The sequence below is a fragment of the Marmota flaviventris genome, chromosome 3 (genome assembly GCF_047511675.1).
Source record: "Marmota flaviventris isolate mMarFla1 chromosome 3, mMarFla1.hap1, whole genome shotgun sequence".
NCBI lineage: Eukaryota > Metazoa > Chordata > Mammalia > Rodentia > Sciuridae > Marmota > Marmota flaviventris.
The window spans coordinates 125,969,123-125,986,945 of NC_092500.1; the positions used below are offsets into that span (position 1 = coordinate 125,969,123).

Below are 17,823 nucleotides of genomic sequence, written 5' to 3' on the forward strand. Positions count from 1 at the left end.
TTCTACCATTTTTGAAACCAAGTATTTTTTATATATCAGCTTATTGAGAACTGGAATGTCTGAATAGTACATTACAGTTTGGTTGTGTATTCTTTCATTTTTGCTTTTTTTTCCTTTTACTTTTTAAAAAAATCATTATATATATATATATATATATATATATATATATATATATATATATATATATATATATCATTTTTCTCCTAACCAACCTCTATTAATTCCTCTTTCAGTCTTCCTATCATTTTTACTTCAATCTTCTGTCCTCCTATCTCATAAACATAACATCCTACACCACTTCTATTCTTTCTTTGTCCACCATTTGAAATTATAAACCCTTTTGCTAACTTACTATTTATATCATAGACAATAATTAAACATAATTTTTGTTCATTGCAACAAAACTGTAGACATCTTAATGGGAACTATTTGTTTCAAAGCTGTATACTGTTTGCCTTGGGTGCTGTTAATATTGGCTTCTCACTTTAAAGGTAAGATACTGAAACCGCCACTCATGAAAGCACTAAAAAATGACAAAATCATGGAATTTGCAGGGAAATGGATGGCACTAGAGCAGATTATGCTTAGTGAAGCTAGCCAATCCCTAAAAAACAAATACCAAATATCTTCTTTGATATAATGAGAGCAACTAAGAACAGAGCAGGGAGGAAGAGCAGGAAGAAAAGATTAACATTAAACAGATACATGAGGTGGGAGGGAAAGGGAGAGAAAAGGGAAATTGCATGGTAATGGAGGAAGACCCTCATTGTTATACAAAATTACATATAAGAGGTTGTGAGGGGAATGGGAAAATAAACAATGAGAGAAATGAATTACAGTAGATGGGGTAGAGAGAGAAGATGGGAGGGGAGGGGAGGGGGGATAGTAGAGGATAGGAAAAGTAGCAGAATACAACAGTTACTAATAGGGCATTATGTAAAAATGTGGATGTGTAACCGATGTGATTCTGCAATCTGTATTTGGGGTAAAATTGGGAGTTCATAACCAACTTGATTCTAATGTATGAAATATGATATGTCAAGAGCTCTGTAATGTTTTGAACAACCAATAAAAAATTAAAAAAAATAAAAATAAGATACTGAAACCCCCAGGGATAGTATAAGTCTACAGGGAAGAAATTATATTGGCTTAGATCCACACTGCTAGATGGGAAGACACATGAACAACATGAAAAAAGTAGGTAACCATGAAAACTAAGATGCTCAAATAATAAAATCCATTCACACACAGTAGAAGAAAAATGTCAGAGAAGGATTTTGGGATATGCATAATTAAAGTGATCTGTGACATGAAGAATGATGTAAGGAATAGAATCAGAGATAAATTTCAGGAGGTGGAAGATCACATCAGTAAAGAGAGATGTGATTCTGCAACCTGTACACTTGGAAAAATGAGAATTCATACCCCATTTGAATCAAATATATGATATGTCAAGATCATTGTATTGTCATGAGAAACTAATAAAAAAAGATTTCAGGGAAAAAATAAATCAAGCAGAAATCCTCAAAATGAAGGAATCAACAAATCAAAATTAAAATTCAATTGAAAGCATGATGAACAGACTAGATAACTTGCAAGAAAAAGTTTCAGGCAATGAACATGAAATACATAATGTTGAAAATAAAATTGACCATGCAGAGAAAATGGTAAGAAACCATGAAGAGAACTTCCAAGAATTACGCGATAACATGAAAAGACCAGTTTAAGATTTATCAGGATAGATGAAGGCACAGAGATACAAACCAAATGAATGCATAATCTTTACAATGAAAGAATATCAGAAAACTTCTCAAACCTAAAGAATGAAATGGAAAATCAAATACAAGAGACTTATAGGATCCTAAATGTACAAAGTTAAATCAGACCCACATTAAGGCATATTATAATGAAAATGCCTTACATGCAGTATAAGGATAGAACTTTAAAGGATGGAAGATAAAAATATCAGATTAAGCATAGGTGGAAAACAATTTGGATCCCAGCTGATTTCTCAACACAGACCCTCAAGGTTAGGAGGCAATGGAATAATATATACTCTGAAAGAAATGCTCTGAAATATGCTCTAAAAGAAAATGAATGCCAACAAATAATTCTATATCCAGAAAAATTAAGCTTTAGGTTTGAAGATGAAATAAAAGCCTTCCATGATAAACAAGAGTTAAAAGAATTCACAGCGAGAAAGCTTACCTTACAGAATATTCTCAACAAAATGTTCCATAAAGATGAACTAAAAAAAAAAAAAAAAAAGACAAGCAGCAAAGGGAGAAACTACATTAAGTGAATAGTTAATCAAAGGCTAAACTAATTTAAATTAAAAATGAGAAATGATAAAAAATGACCAGGAATACACATCATATCTCAATAATATCCTTTAATGTTTATGCCTAAACTCATCAATCAAAAGACATAGACTGTCAGATTGATTAAAAACAAGATCCAACAATCTGCTGTGTTCAATGGACACACCTCACAGACAAAGACATCCATGTACTGAATGTGAAAGAATGGGAAAAAAATATTCCTCACCTGGTTCATGTAAACAAGCAGGCATTTCTACCCTCAGATAAGTTAAAGTGGACCTAAATCCTAAGGATATCATAAGGGACAAAGAAGAATTTTTCACACTGCTTAACAAAATTATACATCAAAAGACATAAATTGTAATTGTAAATATTCATGCTCCACTGAAGCATCTATGACATTAAAAAAACCATTCTCAATTTCAAGAATGAAATAGACCACAACACAATAATACTGTGTGATTTTTGCTTTTCCTTGTTTTTGGGTATTAGCGGTTGAACTCAGGGGCACTTGACCACTGAACCATATCCCCAGCCCCATTTTGTATTTTATTTAGAGACAGGGTCTCACTGGGTTGATTAGCACCTTGCCAACATCATTATCAATGGGAAAAAATTGAAATCATTCCCTCTAATAACTGAAACAAGATAAGGATGCCCTCTTTAACCACTTTTATCCAACATTGTACTTAAAGCTCTAGCCAGAGCAATTAGACAGGAGAAAGAAATTAAAGGGATGCAAATAGGAAGAAGAACTCAAACACTATTTGCCAAGAATAAATTCTATAATTAGAAGATCCAAAAAATTCCACCAGAAAACTTCTAGAACTAATAAATGAATTCAGCAATATAGCATGTCATAAAAACAACACCCATAAATCAAATGCATTCCTATACATCAGTGATGAATTCACTGAAAGAGAAACTAGGAAAACTACCCCATTCACAATCGCCTCAAAAATGATAATCAATCTAACAAAATATGTCAAAGACCTCTAATGTAAACTACAGAATATTAAACAATGAAATTGAAGAAGACCTTAGAAGATGGAAAGATATTCCATGCTCTTGGATAGGCAGAATTAACATTGGCCATACTACCAAAAGTGTTGTATAGATTTAGTGCTATTCCTATTAAAATGCCAATGACATTTTTCATAGAACTAGAAAAAGCAATCATAAAATTCACTTGGAAAAATGAGAGACCCAGAAGAGGCAAAGCAATGCTGAGCAAGAAAAGTGAAGCAAGAAGTATTGCTACTAGACCATAAATTATACTACAGAGCCATAGTAACAAAAATGGCATGATACTGGCACCAAAACAGACACAAGACTAAGAGTAGAAAAGAAGAAACAGAGACAAACCCACATAAATACTAGACAAAGAAAGAAAAACACATTGAAGAATATTTATAGCTTCTTCAACAAGTGGTGCTGAGAAAACTGGAAATCCATGTGTAGCAAAATGAAATTAGATGCTTATCTCTCACCCTGCACAAAACTCAACTGTAAGTTCATCAAGGACCTTGGCATTAGACCAGAGGCCCTGTGCCTAATAAAAGAAAAAGAAGGCCCAACTCTTCACCGTGTTTGCTATGGATCTGAATTCTTTAACAACACACCTAAAGCACAAGAGTGAAATCAAGAATCAATAAATGTGATGGAATCACACTGAAAAAATTCTTCACAGCAAAGGAAACAATCAAGAATGCGAAGAGAGAGTCTACTGAAGGGGAGAAAATTATTGCCACATGTTCCTCAGATAGAACATTAATATCCAGGATCTATAATGAACCGAAAACACCTTACCCTAAAACAAAACAAAACAAAACAAAAATCAAAAAACCAACAAAAAACCTCAATTAATAAATGGGCAAAGGAACTGAACAGGTATTTCACAGGAGAATAAATATTATCAGTCAACAAATATATGAAAAAATGTTCAACATCTCTAGCAATTGGAGGAATGCAAATTAAAACTACACTGAAGTTTCATCTCACTCCAGTCAGAAAGGCAATTATCAAGAATATAAGGAACAATAAATATTGGTGAGGATGTGAGGAAAAAGATGCACTCATACATTGTTGTTTTGACTGCAAATTGGTACACCCACTCTTGAAAGTAGTATGGAAATTTCTCAGAAAATTTGAAATGGAACCACCATTTGACTCAGCTACCCAATCATTGGTTTGTACCCAAAAGACATAAAATGAGCATACTACAGTGACTAAGCTGTGGGAAGCCAGTCTGAAAGGCCATGCCTTCCAAACCTGAAGCATGAGGCTCTGAACAATCTTTGTGGCTTGGGTGTTGACCCAGCTCATATAGCAAGGCCAGTCTTCAGGTGTAGGTGTACCCCTGGGGTTGAGTTACACTCACCTGCTCCCTTGTAGCCCTACCCCTTCTGCCCTTTCATGGATAGAACTTTCTAAGAATTCACATTACTTGACTGTAGTTTTTATCACCAGGGAACTATCTTGACAAAATTATTTGAAAAAGTAAAAAGCATTATGAGCCAATGTCCTCATTGCCACCTTATTTCTGTTAACCATTCTATGGAAAATAGCAATCCTGTTGTCCTCTAAATTCTTTTTCCTGTTTTTTTACAGTATTTATTAACATCTGACATTTGTTTATTATTAGTCTCTCTCAGAATTCCTAGCATTTAAGCCTCAGGAAAGTTTGACTACTTAGTTGAGTACAGTACTTACAGTTGATAGTTGTTAAATGAAAAGGTACTTCCAAAGATTCTGAAAAAAGGGAATTATTCTCAAAAGTATAATTTACTCACTTAATGTAATAGTGTGAAACTATTAGGGACATTTTAAGAATAATAACATGGAGAAGTATAAACCCTGAAATGATAAATTTAAAAAGAGAAATAAATTCTTATGTCTACACAGCCATGCAACACATGATGTTTTGAACCACACTGGATGGCATATATAATGGTGGTTCCATAAGATTACAATGGAGCTGAAACATTCCTTTTGCTTAGTGACATAACTACATCAGAGTGTAGCACATTACTCATATGTCTCTGCTGGTAATGGAGGAAACAATTTTAGTGTCTTGCCAGTCTACTATAAAGTATAGCACATTAAATTATGTCTAGTACATAATGCTTAATAATGATAATAAAGGACTCTGTTACTTGTTTATGTATTTACTCTACTATACTTCACCATTATTTTAGAATGTATTCCTTCTACTTATTAAAACATCTACTGCATATATATTGGTGCCTACTAAAATGCCAAAGCTTAAGAAAACACACTACAAAATAGATGTCCTCCAAACTAAAATTATTGGTAATTTTCCAAGTTTATATTTCTGTGATCCTAATACCATTATGATCATCACCTTTAAAAAAATTAATTAAATGTGTCCAAAGACTTGGCTTTCCAAACCATGCTAATCTGATTAAAAGATTGGACACTGATAACCTAAAATAATAATAAAAATAATCAGAAAACAAGTCAAATTTAACTGGTTGTTTATGTATTCCATCTGATTTTCAAAATAATTATACAAACTGGATTTGCTTTACCTGTAATAATTTTGCTTTGTACTTGCCTTGTACAATATCATAACCATTGCCTTTTGGAGTTTTGCAGAAGTGCCACTGCTAACAAAACAACCTGGGTTAATTTGAGATAATAAAAGCTCAGCTACAGGATAGATAAAATATAATGCTGACCCTCAGTACTAATACTGATTCCAATTAATGGAAAAGAAAAACTGTAAAAATTATAGACATTAAAGCTAAAACTATTACTTCCACTTCAAGAGTGGTGAAGGGTCTTCTCAATGTTTTAAACCAAAACTTGGAGATTAAAGCCATGGAATTAAAATGAGTAGGGAAAGAGCCACCAGTAAATAGGCTCTTGCATTCTAAAATCATCCAGGATCCAGAGAATGACACAACCCTACTAAATGTTGTACAAATCTTGTGAGTCACCTGTTGTCCTGATTGGGCGATCTTGAAGATCCTGCACAAAAGGAAGTCAATCAGTATACATTAGGCAAAGAGGAGGATTATTGAAGAGAGAAATGTCCCTGATACTTCTACGGGAAGTCAGGTATGGTCAGCAAACCCTGACCCTTCCTGGAAGACAGCACAACTAATCAAGAAGATAAAGAAGACAAAAGGCTTTTTACAAATTCCAAAGAGGGACCTTAGAGGACCTGGGTTAATTTGAGATAATAAAATCTCACCTACAGGACAGATAAATATATTATTTAAAATATATATAAAATATAGGTGACCTTAATAGTAGATAGGAACAAGATCAATTTTTGACCAGTTTGCTCTTAAACACCTATTGGAAAAGTATAACCAAATACAGCCAACATGGATGTATCAAAGAAAAGAAGGTTCTTTAAGAATATCTTCTTTTAATATAACATGAGATGCACACTTGTGTCAGCCCTACCAAAAGTAAGCAGAGAGGCTATAGAGAAATAGGTCTGATGCATGAGTGTCGGATACGAACTATCAAAAGAGATTCTGCTAAAATCATGTTTTCCCTGAATTAATTTAAGTCTAATCATGATTTATTTTTTAAATCCAAATTCGTAGATGTGTAAAGGCATATAGAAACATTAAATCTTACTTGCTAAGTGTTTGGTTATAGCCAGTATTAAGACTAATCTCTGGTAAGTATATGTCTTCTCCTATTGTTCAACCCTTGCCCTCTGAATCTTCTAATAAAGTCTGCATTTTCAAGATTACAACAATTATATGTTGAGAAGATGGTAACACAAAAATTTCAGCCAATTTCCACAACTGAGGCCAGTGTTTCTGTCAGTTCATGGAGAGGCCACAAAGGAGGAACTGAAATGACCACTCGCATGGTGCTGGGAAGCAAGCAGCAGTGGCCACACTCATATCAAATAAAATCAACTTCAAGCTTAAGTTAATCAAAAGGGATTGCCAGGGACTAGAAGGGAGTTCTCCTTCAAAGAATAGCCTGACAGTTACAAGAAACAGCCCCCTGGGAGACATCCTGCCTGGGAGACACCCTGCAGCCATCTATCTCCCTGAGACATCCTGCGGCCACCTATCTTCCTGAAACATCCTGCATTATCTCACCTTGTGAAGACATCCAGCAACTGCCAATAAGAGAGCTCCCCCATTCCCAGCCCATAAATACCCCTGTGTGAACAATAAAAGTTTGCAGCTTGATCAGAACTCCTGTCTTGCTGTCATCCTTCTGTGTCTCTTGTCCCTTCATTCCTCCCCATCTAGGTTCGCTGCCCACGTTGATGTGTCCTGCCGGTCTGGACATTTGGCGCCCAGTGTGGGGCTCGAGCCTTTGACTGAGGGGGGAACGCCGTCCTCCGGGAAGACTTGGCCAAGTGGGAGCTCGCGATCGCCTTGGCAGACATGACCCAGAGACAGATCCAGGAGGAGAGTGAGGACGACGCAAGGTGAGTGACCCACCATGGGACAAGCAGTTTCGTCACATGAGTTGTTTTTGTCAGGCCTCAAGGAGGCCCTCAAGACACAGGGGGCACGTGTTAAGAAAAAGGACTTAAGATTATTCTTTTCATACATAGGAGAATTGTGTCCATGGTTTCCCCTTGAAGGGACCATTGATGGTAAAAGATGGCTTAGAGTAGGAGACTGTTTAAAAGATTATTATGAATCCTTTGGCCCAGAAAAGGTGCCTGTTCCCACCTTTTCTTACTGGAACCTAATTAATTAAAAAAAAAAAAAAAGCTTAAAGAAAAAAAGAGAGATTTTTTGGCCTTTATGTTCTAGAAGTTTGCACTAGGAGAGTGAGAAAAAGGGAGAGAAAATGTGATGTTTACCTGAAGAGAAATAAGTTTCAATTTTCTATTGTTTTTGTCAATACTCAGAAAGTATGTACGGACCTTTTTACTACATGATTGTCCTATGAATCAGAATGGCTGTAACTCAGCCACTGGGGACAAGAGACTTTAGCCTCTGCTACTCGCTATGGGGTCCTAGCCCCTGTGGCCAACAGTGCTTTTAATCCTTGAATTACTTGACCTAAATGCCAAACACAGACTAACTTAAGATCTGATGGTAATGCTAGCGTTTGCTGCTAAAAAACCTTTGGAGCACCCACATGCCACAGAAAAAAGTGCAGGATGTACACGAGCTGCAACCACAGGTCACAGAGACAGAACAAGCTGCTACCACAGTAAGATCTTGGCCAGGCGGGGGAAAATGCAGACAAAATCAAACAAAACGCAATCGGCTAGGAAAACTTGGGGAACTTTTGCCCCGAAAATGGGCAGCGGACTCCATGTTGTTTGCATCACCATGGTAACCATGGGGTGACCGGCTGGAAGAGCAGGCTTCCTGGTCCCACCTCCCACACTTTCCTGGGCTTCCGATTGGTTCTTCCACAGTCACTCAGACGGGGCTTCTAGTCCCGCCTTCCAGCCACTAATCTGTACTACTGTGTTTCAGATTTCTACCAGAGCTGTTCAGAGCCTGTATTTTTAAGAATGCCTACCTGTAAATGCTAATGAAAGATATCTTTTTCAGACAAAATTTAATCCCACAGCTTTCTATGTTGCATCCCTAAATTTAAGTTAGTTCTGAGTTAAATAACCTGACTTTTCTCTATAGTTGTGTTACTAAATAATGTTCTATTGATGAGAGATATCAAACATGCTTCTTTATATTTTACTCTTAATTTTAGAGGTTATGAGGATGCATTTGCTCGCCACAGGAACAAAGCCGGAAATGTTCCTGTGATGACCAAAAAATCCTTATTCTCATTCCTAACTATAAAAAATAAATATGTATACTCAACAAGGATTTTATTTCAGTTACATCAAGTGACGTCACATAGAAGAGTGCACTCCTAGTTAAAAATAAATTAAAATGGATCCAAATATTTTAAGACCACGTGGTTACATAAAATTAATACAATTATAAGTTATGTTCTTATTCTTAATATATATATATATTTAAGATATTTAGATAACCTATATTTGTTAATCTATAAAATAATTAGCACATGCCTAATTAATTAGTTAATATAGATTTTCCTAATTGTTTTTCTTCAACAGAAAACCCATAATTTATGTTTTATATTTACATTTATCAGATACTCTGCCTTTTCAGTTACAGATATTTGAGATAAATGTGCTTTTAAGTGAAAATACAATCTTCAAGTAGTTTCTAATTCTCAAAGTTACTGTTCAAACTCATAAGATGATAAATAATTATAATTATGTCTACAAAATATCTAAGGATTTTAACGATATTTTCATTGATATTTCTTATTAAAGTACAATAATTTGTTTATAGATTCTAAGGTTTTCAGAAATTGTTCCAAGTATAACAAAAAAAAAATTTTTCTAAAAGAAAAGGATGCTTCAACAAAGAAAAAGCACACATGGATCCTAAAAAGAAGAAAGAAATCATCTTTGGGTAAAACAAGGTCTTTATATTCATATTTCAATGATAAAAGTATTTACCTAAGTTTTACTTAGGGTTTTTTTATATTGTTATCTAAACAACAGATTTTTATATTGTTATCTAAACAAATGATGTAAAAAGTTAGAACGATTAAAAAAAGAGATTTATATATACTAAACTGACTATAATTAATTTAAGGGTATTTCAGGCTATTTTTCCTAGTTTAACTATACTACTGTGAGCTAAGATTTTGTCCATATTTTGACATGATAAGCACCTATTAAAATGTAAGTTTATTTCTTTAAAGAAAGATCCTTATTGCCTAATAATTCTTACTGTTTAAGACAAAGATTAATTTTGGTAAATAAATTTACATTGTTGATTAAACATTTAAGTATATTGAACTACTAACTTAAATCCGATTTTAACAATTGTCCTTAGAGACTAAAATTAATTGATTCTAAGACACTGAGATACTAATTTTTACATATTTTGTTTGTTAGATAATCATACAATTAAAAAAAAAACACAACATTTTATTAAGACTAAGGTTCTCCAAATTAAAGTTATATTTTAATTTTAAACAATAAAGGTTACAAACTTAAAAAAAAAATTCATTGATATTATATAAGTTCTCTGACTAGATCTATTGTCCATAAAAAATACAGTAAGATTTATATACCGCTCCTTACACAGGAAATAACCTTAATCATATTTTTAAAAGGCAATTAAGAGATACCTATTTAAAGGATAATATTCTAAAATATAAAGATTTTGGGATCACCTTAACCATGCATTATTTGTCCTTAATTTTCTTACCCTAGACAGTGAAGGCCATTCGGCCGCAGACAGACACTGGCATCCCTCGTCCAATTCTGTTCGCCCACCTGTTATGTGGCGTGATCCCCTTACAAATAAATGGAAAGGCCCAGATCCTGTCCTCATCTGGGGACGAGGCTCAGCTTGTGTTTTGGACCAAGAGCAAGCAGCCCCAAGATGGTTACCAGAACGCCTGGTTAAACAGGTTAATGACTTACCTCAACCCAGGGACGGAGACCCTCCCCCTGAGGACAAATTTTCCTCTTTTGCAGATGCAGCCAACAATCTGTGTGAGGATCCTGCTTAAGGCACTTCTGCTGAACAGGTTTGTACATGGAGGCCTTGGCCCTCCACCTTCCAACTTCATGGAGTACCTTTTTGCCCCCCCCCCCCCCCCCCCCCCCCCCGTGAATGCAAGGGAGGATCTTGGACTCAGGCTCCCACTAGTTGGACCCAGACTGCTGACTGCTTGACTAAGGTGGCTTACCTCCATGCCGAGGTTGACCATAAACTTGGAGGAGTTCATCAGCCTAAATGGGTATGTGTTAACAAGCCAAAGATTATTCCCCCCAGTACAAGTAAAGCTCTCCAAAATTGTTCTGCAACTTGTACGCATACCCAGGCGATGCATGTCTCTTGTTATGCATCAGCCTCAATTTGTGTTAACAAGCAGGGAGAACAATTTTTTGAAGCCACCCTAACTAAAACTCATGCAGCAGAGGGGACCACTATTCACTATACTCCCGTTCTCTTTGACTGGGGAGGAGAAGGCATATACACCAAGTTACAGTCAGCTGGATGCCAAGGCACTGTCGGTAAACCCTCCTGCTGGCCCATTAAGGCCCCTACAGGGGTCTCTGATGGTGGAGGACCCACTGATGCTGTGAAGCATCTTCAGATAATCAAACTTTTGAAACCCCAAATCCCTGAGCTCACATATCATCCCTTAATGCTGCCTAAATCCCAGCTCCCAGATTTAGATACTAGTACATTAGATATTTTGGAAACTACCTTCTCCTTGCTTAATAATTCCAACCCCACCCTTGCTGGTGATTGCTGGCTCTGCATGACAACAGGGGCAATCATGCCTATGGCAGTTCCTATTAATTCTATCATAGACAATGATAATACATGCCAACCCAGATTTCCTTTTAAAGTACAGCCTATAGGCACTTTTACATCATGTCTTTTAGGCGCGGTGCAGAATAATACCTATGATATTGATGTTGGAGTTACTTCCTTTGGAAATTGCTCAACAGTAAAAAATTATTCCTCACCCACCCCATCTCTTTGTCCCCCCAATGGCACAGTTTTTATGTGTAGAGGAAACTCAGCCTTCCCCAGGCTTCCAGCGAATTGGACCGGTGGCTGTGTTCTTGCCTTATTACTCCCTGATATAACTATTGTCCCAGGAGATGAACCTCTACCCATTCCTAGCCTAGACACCTTAGTCAAAAGACACAGGCAGGCAATACAGGCCTTACCACTCCTTGCCAGCCTTGGAATAACAGCTGCTGTGGGCACAGGTACCGCTGGCTTAGGCACGGCTATACACTCTTACCGTCACCTATCTCAACAACTTATAGATGATGTACAACTCTATCAGGAACCATTAAAGATTTACAGGACCAAATAGACTCCCTGGCAGAAGTGGTCCTTCAAAACAGATGAGGCTTAGATTTGCTGACAGCTAACCAGGGAGGTATTTGCTTGGCCTCAGGGGGATGATGCTGCTTTTATGCCAATAAATCAGGCATAGTACGGACTAAAATTAAGCAGCTTCAAGAAGATTTAGAAAAGAGACAAACGGAACTATTTGAAAATCCCCTCCAGACTGGGCTTAATGGATTTCTACCCTACCTTCTTCCACTATTAGGCCCTTTGTTGGGTTTACTTTTAATGGTGTCCATAGGACCCTGCATTATAAACAGGCTGGTACAATTTATTAAAGAACAGATTAATATTTTGGCCTCTAAGCCCATACAGGTTCACTATCATCGTCTGGAGATGGAAGACCGTGCTGCCAACATTTAAAAGGATGTTCTACCCTTCTCACAGGCTTATTTCTTAAGTTTACATCCCCACAGATCCCCCTTTCTTAAAAGTGTCTTTTCACCTGAACTCAAACAAGACCAAACCAAAAAGTATATTGTATGGTATTTACTAATTACTGGCCAGTCATCTTTTTAGGACTCTTGCTTTTCTTAGATTCTGTATTTTTTTTTGAGCTCATGATTTTGATCATATAGGCAAGTTAATGTTTTCTGATCAGTTCTATTTTTGTTCAACTGTGGAGTTTTTAAACATTGCAATGGAGATTTCACCTGAAAAACAAAATAAACAAAACAAAACAAAACAAAACAAAACAAAAACAAAACAAAAAAAAAAAAAACAGCTACAAGGCCTTGTGGATGTGTTACATTTGTGTTATGTGTTGTATGTCAGTATGTCTATATGTGTATATGTCCATATATCATGCAGTTATATGACAATTGGCAGATATACGAGGAGCACTCATAAAACAAACAAACAAACAAACAAAAACGGATCCAAATATCTTTGATTCACGTGATTCAAATGGTTCAATTTAAATTGGGTAAACAGATAAAAGTAAAGATGTCTTTAAAATTAAGCTTATAAGTTTTTCTAGGTGTTCAAAAATAAAACCTAATAAAATGTTGATGTCTATGAAATAATTGCTTAAATTCAGAAATTTACAAGTATTGTTTCAAAATGTGAACAAAAAAGAAGGTTAACAGATGGAAAAGAAAAACTAAAAGATTCTAGATATGGATTTAATAGAGGGAAAATGTGTCTCTGGATAAAAAAGTCTATATGATTAAGTTAACAAAAGGGTTTACATAAGTGATAAAAAAGGTCTGTGTAAATTGGTTATATGTGTAAGTTTTTGAACAAGTATACAACTATGGTTAAACAACAACTGTTATTTTTCAATATTGTAACGTTATTTCTTTAAGAGTTAAACTTGGTTAATATAAAATCATCAATGTAATGATGGTGCTATTAATTCATATCTTCCAGGTATACAAATCTGTAAGGTAGAAGCTTCAAAAGAGCATTATATCAAGCTGGTGTTCTGAAGTTGTATGGTAATTTTAGGCTTAAAAGAAAAACATGTTGGAGATTTATTTATATCATTTGTGTTCTATAACTGGACTTGTTATCAATAAGATATGTAAAGTTCTATGTTACTTTTACACTGAGATACAATTTAAATGTATTTTTAAGTTAATGAGAGCCTAATCTGTGTGAAGGTTTTATTGTAAAACACAAAAGCACTTTGCTACTTTTCTATAAAAGGTTAAAAGTTTTCAGCCTTTAATTCATGTTTTAGATGTGATATTATGTTGTGTTAGCTAATATTCATGTAAACTTGAACAACAATTTATGTAAGATTTGTAAAATGATGTCTAAAAAGCAAATATCAGCTTCAGAACTATAGTACTTAAGATTTATGAAGAGCCCGAGACTATGAAAGAAGTAGACCAAATTTCAGTACATTTAAAGTTGTGTCCAAAAGTTGGTTTTTGTCAGGATTACTAGGATCTCAAACAGGGGATTATAATGTATAACTCTGCCAAAATTCGAGGTAGCTATTATATAAACTAAATATGTTTTTACCCTAGTTAATTTTAGTTTGTAGTTTGCTTATAGGTGGTCTAAGGATTGCTTGTTAATGTTTTGCAGAGGTACTGATTTAAGGACACACAACCTGGGTTAATTTAAGATAAGGAGTTATCACCTACAGGATAGAGAGATGGACATTAAAGCCCAGTACTTTTAATATAAGGCTGTTAAAACTTATTTGCTGGATGTTTAAGATTAAGTTCTAAAATTAAAGTTAAATTAAAAGGGCCAAGAAAACCAATATTTGGCTCTTGCCCTCAGAGTCACTCTGAGTCAGGGAATAGGGGACTTCTCCAAAGAGTTCTGCAACTCTAGGCTACATAACCTCCTGAACAGGGAGATTAATGAGACCAGTGGAGGACAGAAAGCCAATCAGTGCATTCGCTGTGAAGAGGAGGGTCATCAGAAAAGGGAGACATCCCTGATGCTTCTGAGGGAAGCCATATGGTCAAGCAAGGCCTGGACCCATCCTAGCGCAAATGGCACTAGCAGAACTGAGAAGCTGCTGTAAGTTCCCCGAGGACTCCCAGGGAAACTCAGCTGACTGTTAACAATAGATAGAAACAAAAGTCAGTTTGACTTGCTTCATCTTAAATACTTAGCAAAGACAGTTAAAGCCAAAACACAGCTATTCCTGGGCATTTTAAATGATAATAATAGTTAAATGTAACTTCCAAGAATAAGTAAACTGGAGGCTCCAAAAAAGATTCTCAGACAGGAATGCCTGATAACCATCAAAAGGGACTGCCAGAATAGTTTTTAGTTTAAGGCCTTTATTTCTAACCTACACAGGTAGGCTTAATGCTTGCTAGTATGGTTATCCAGCCCTAAGTAACAGAATTAAAAGATTTCTCTATTAGACACAGGCCGGTAAGGTATGGTCAAATATTTTATATAAGTAAGGGGGAGATGCCAGGGACTAGAAGGGAGTTCTCCTTCAAAGAATAGCCTGACAGTTACAAGAAACAGCCCCCTGGGAGACATCCTGCCTGGGAGACACCCTGCAGCCATCTATCTCCCTGAGACATCCTGCGGCCACCTATCTTCCTGAAACATCCTGCGTTATCTCACCTTGTGAAGACATCCAGCAACTGCCAATAAGAGAGCTCCCCCATTCCCAGCCCATAAATACCCCTGTGTGAACAATAAAAGTTTGCAGCTTGATCAGAACTCCTGTCTTGCTGTCATCCTTCTGTGTCTCTTGTCCCTTCATTCCACCCCATCTAGGTTCGCTGCCCACGTTGATATGTCCTGCCGGTCGGGACAAGGGATAAAGAAGGACACTATATACTGTTAAAGGGAACCATTCACCAACAAGACATAACAATTATCAATATTTATGCACCAAACCATGGCACAGCTACGTTCATAAAACAAACTCTCCTCAAGTTCAAGAGACAAATAGACTACAACACAATAATTATGGGTGATTTCAACACATCTCTCTCACTATTGGACAGATCTTCCAAACAAAAGTTGAATAAAGAAACCATAGAACTCAATAACATAATTAATAACCTAGACTTAACTGACATATATAGAATATATCAACCATCATCAAGCAAATATACTTTTTTTTTTCTCAGCAGCACAGTAATCCTTCTCAAAAATAGACCATATATTATGCCATAAGGCAACTCTTAGAAATTATAAAGGAGTGGAGATGATACCATGCAGCTTATCTGACCATAAAGGAATGAAACTGGAAATAAACGATAAAAGAAGGAAGGAAAAATCCTACATCACTTGGAGAATGAACAATATGTTACTGAATGATCAATGGGTTACAGAAGACATAAAGGAGGAAATCAAAAAATTCTTAGAGATAAATGAAAACAATGACACGGAATCTATGGGACACAATTAAAGCAGATTTAAGAGGAAAATTCATTGCTTGGAGTTAATTCCAAAAATAAATAAATAAATAAATAAATGATCTCACACTTCATCTCAAAACCCTAGAAAAAGAAGAGCAAAACAACAGCAAAGTAGTAGAAGACAAGAAATAATTAAAATCAGAGCTGAAATCAATGAAATTGAAACAAAAGAAACAATTGAAAAAAAATGAAAAAACTAAAAGTTGGTTCTTTGAAAAACTAAATAAGATTGATAGACCCTTAGCCAGGCTAACGAAGAGAAGAAGAGAGAGAACTCAATTTACCAGCATATGGGATGAAAAAGGCAATATCACAACAGACACCACAGAAATACAGAAGATAATCAGAAACTATTTTGAAACCTTATATTCCAATAAAATAGAGGATAGTGAAGACATCAATAAATTTCTTAAGTCATATGATTTTCCCAGATTGAGTTAGGAGGATACACACAACTTAAATAGACCAATATCAAATGAGGGAATAGAAAAAAAGCCATCAAAAGACTACCAACCAAGAAAAGCTCAGGACCGGATGGGTATACAGCAGAGTTTTACAAAACGTTTAAAGAAGAACTAATACCAATACTTTTCAAGCTATTTCAGGAAATAGAAAAAGAGGGCGCTCTTCCAAATTCATTCTACAAAGCCAACATCACCCTGATTCTGAAACCAAAGACACTTCAAAGAAAGAAAACTACAGACCAATATCTCTAATGAACATAGATGCAAAAATCCTCAATAAAATTCTGGGAAATCAGATACAAAACCATATCAAAAAGATTGTGCACCATGATCAAGTAGGATTCATCCCTGGGATGCAAGGCTGGTTCAACATACAGAAATCAATTAATGTTATTCACCACATCAATAGACTTAAAGATAAGAACCATATAATCATCTCCATAGATACAGAGAAAGCATTCGACAAAGTACAGCATCCCTTTATGTTCAAAACACTAGAAAAACTAGGTATAATAGGAAATTATCTCAACATTGTAAAAGCTATCTATGCTAAGCCTCAGGCTAACATCATTCTAAATGGAGAAAAATTGAAGGCATTCTCTCTAAAATCTGGAACAAGACAGGGATGCCCTCTCTCACCACTTCTATTCTACAAAGTTCTTGAAACACTGGCCAGAGCATTTAGACAGACGAAAGAATTTAAAGGCATAAAGATAGGAAAAGAGGAAATTAAATTAGCACTATTTGTGGATGACATGATCCTATACCTAGCAGACCCAAAAGGTTCTACCCAGAAACTTCTAGAGCTAGTAAATGAATTCAGCAAAGTGGCAGGATATAAAATCAACACGCATAAATCAAAGGCATTCCTGTATATCAGTGGCAAATCCACTGAAACGGAAATGAGGACAACCACCCCATTCACAATATTCTCAAAAAAAAAAAAAAAAATGAAATACTTGAGAATCAGCCTAACAAAAGAACCCTGAAAACTACAGAACCCTAAAGAGAGAAATAGAAGAAGACCTTAGAAGATGGAAAGATATACCTTGCTCATGGATAGGCAGAACTAACATCATTAAAATGGCGATATTACCAAAAGTACTCTATAGGTTTAATGCAATGCCAATCAAAATCCCAACAATATTTCTCACAGAAATAGAAAAAAACAATCATGGAATTCATTTGGAAAAATAGAAGACCCAGAATAGCAAAAGCAATCCTAAGCAGGAAGAGTGAAACTGGCGGTATAGCGATACCAGATTTTAAACTATACTACAGAGCAATA

At 35.6% G+C, this 17,823-nt stretch overlaps 1 long non-coding RNA gene across 1 annotated transcript; it reads left to right on the forward strand.

Moving 5' to 3' along the window:
- Window positions 1–7,721: 7,721 nt before the first annotated feature.
- Window positions 7,722–12,558, forward strand: LOC139705242 (uncharacterized). The gene is made up of 3 exons (XR_011707148.1): window positions 7,722–7,755; window positions 10,819–10,871; window positions 12,524–12,558. It is a non-coding gene; the product is annotated as an uncharacterized lncRNA (long non-coding RNA).
- The last annotated feature ends 5,265 nt before the right edge of the window (window positions 12,559–17,823 follow it).